The sequence below is a fragment of the Chiloscyllium punctatum genome, unplaced genomic scaffold (assembly GCF_047496795.1).
Source record: "Chiloscyllium punctatum isolate Juve2018m unplaced genomic scaffold, sChiPun1.3 scaffold_908, whole genome shotgun sequence".
Lineage (NCBI taxonomy): Eukaryota > Metazoa > Chordata > Chondrichthyes > Orectolobiformes > Hemiscylliidae > Chiloscyllium > Chiloscyllium punctatum.
Genome location: NW_027310642.1, coordinates 7,501 through 10,000, shown reverse-complemented (window position 1 = coordinate 10,000; position 2,500 = coordinate 7,501). Strand labels below are relative to the sequence as shown.

General features: G+C 62.6%; 1 non-coding gene across 1 annotated transcript; it reads right to left on the bottom strand.

The window, feature by feature from the left end:
• Positions 1-453: 453 nt before the first annotated feature.
• On the bottom strand, positions 454-607 carry LOC140474260 (5.8S ribosomal RNA). The gene has a single exon (XR_011958965.1). It is a non-coding gene; the product is annotated as a 5.8S ribosomal RNA (ribosomal RNA).
• Between the last annotated feature and the right edge of the window lie 1,893 nt (positions 608-2,500).

Here is a 2,500-nt window from a genome sequence, read left to right as displayed (position 1 = left end):
CTCCACGGTCAGGCCGGCGGCGCACCAGCACCGGACCTCCGCGGCTCCCTTCACTCTTTCCACTGCCAGCCAACCGAGAGACGGACCCAATGCGGACGTGCAGAGCTTAGGCAGACCCCCCACTGGAGGCTCAACACTTCGTGGCAGCTCCGTGTCCCAGAGACCAGGAGGGTTGGCACACACACACAGTGTGAACCACCGACAGCCATTCTGGGACCGGTGACAGCCGTGCTGGCCCCACTGCCACGACACAGACGGACGCCAGGCCGCGCTCCCCGGCGGGGGGATGGCGTCGAGCCTGACGAACGGAATGTGCAGGGTGGGGGGGAAAGGCCAAGCGCTCCGACGCCGGAGGGCTCCGGAGTCTGAACTTAGGGGGACAAAGAGGACGGGTCCTCTGCGACACCCCAGCCGCGCTCTCGCCAGCCAAGGCGAGTGCGATTGATTGCCAAACGACCCTCAGACAGGCGTGGCCCCGGGAAGAACCCGGGGCCGCAAAGTGCGTTCAAAGTGTCGATGATCAATGTGTCCTGCAATTCACATTAATTCTCGCAGCTAGCTGCGTTCGTCATCGACGCACGAGCCGAGTGATCCACCGTCAAGAGTTGTCTGAGTTTGTTTTAGGTCTCTCCCTCGCCAGAGGAAAGCGACCCGGACCGCACATACGCTCCCCACCTTGAGCTACAGCCACCTGCACGCCGGCGTGCGGGCGGAGCAGGGTGGCGTGAAGCGATGGGGAGCACCATCCTGGTGCGGCCCGCAGAAACATACGTCTATTGGGGGGAGGAGGACAGGGCGCCCAAGAGGCGATGCGTGCCCCAACGCACCGCAGCGACGGAGGCAGGATCACCGCCACCATGTCGCCCGCCTAGTATCACGAGGCGTGCAGCAGCTTTGCCCTAGGAAAAGCAGAGGCGGGAACGGGCACCGGCCATCGGTTCGGCAGCGTCACTGACGCGTGCACGTGGCGGCGTGTCGGCGAGCGGACTTCCTGCGAGGAGGCGGGGGCGGCACTCGCCCGAGCAGACGCCCGCCCGGCCCAGCCACCGCCGAGGTGGACTGGGAGTCGCGGCAACGGCTCGTCATACTCGTTCCCACACTCACAGCGCAGCTTGCCCGCAAGCCACCGACCACCGATCGACGCCAGGCGCCCCGACCGAGAGCGGGATCGCTCGTTCGCCCTGCTGGCAGTTCGCTGGGGATCACTACTGCACGGAGCTCGGAGACCGACGGGCGGCAACTCGAGAGTCTTTAAACCACCACCCCCATCCCGCAAGTGCAAAGAGGCTGTATACGCACAGACGGGTGAGGGGAATAGGTACCCCGTCGGGTTTGAAGGGAGCGTGACTAGATAGCAACGATGTAAACCCAGCCGATTTGGGAGCGAAAGACCGGCGCCTGCATCACCGGCTTCGTTTCCCGTGGCTGGAGAGTACACCGAAACCCTCCGTCTGTCGCGAGCTCCCGACGACGCGGTGCCGCCAAGCAGCAGGGCCGGACCTGGTGTGGCTCCCCTCGTCGATCACAGACCGGTCGGCACTACTGACGAGACGGTGGAACGGGCTTCGCCCCTTGTGACGAAGGGTGATGCGAACCCGCCCGCCCGCGTGCGTTCGGGGTGGACTCGGCAAACGGAGATTTGAAATCGGAAAGTGTCCTCCTGCCCCGCGCAGGTAGGCGCCCAACAGTTGTGGGGGGTTTGGCGGTGACCACGGCTGCAGGGCCTGCTACCCCGACGAGCTCTCCTGCTGGCCCCGAAACCACCCTCGCGAGACAAGTTGAAACGGAAACGGGCGTACCCCCAAGCCGACGATCCTTTCTTATTTGTTACTTTTTTTTTCACTTGCTCGAGTTGTGGGGATTTGGCGGTGACCACGGCTGCAGGGCCTGCTACCCCGACGAGCTCTCCTGCTGGCCCCGAAACCACCCTCGCGAGACAAGTTGAAACGGAAACGGGCGTACCCCCAAGCCGACAGAGATCCTTTCTTATTTGTTACTTTTTTTTCACTTGCTCGAGTTGTGGGGGTTTGGCGGTGACCACGGCTGCAGGGCCTGCTACCCCGACGAGCTCTCCTGCTGGCCCCGAAACCACCCTCGCGAGACAAGTTGAAACGGAAACGGGCGTACCCCCAAGCCGACGATCCTTTCTTATTTGTTACTTTTTTTTTCACTTGCTCGAGTTGTGGGGGTTTGGCGGTGACCACGGCTGCAGGGCCTGCTACCCCGACGAGCTCTCCTGCTGGCCCCGAAACCACCCTCGCGAGACAAGTTGAAACGGAAACGGGCGTACCCCCAAGCCGACGATCCTTTCTTATTTGTTACTTTTTTTTTTCACTTGCTCGAGTTGTGGGGGTTTGGCGGTGACCACGGCTGCAGGGCCTGCTACCCCGACGAGCTCTCCTGCTGGCCCCGAAACCACCCTCGCGAGACAAGTTGAAACGGAAACGGGCGTACCCCCAAGCCGACAGAGATGCTTTCGCTCCTGTTACTTTTTTTTTCA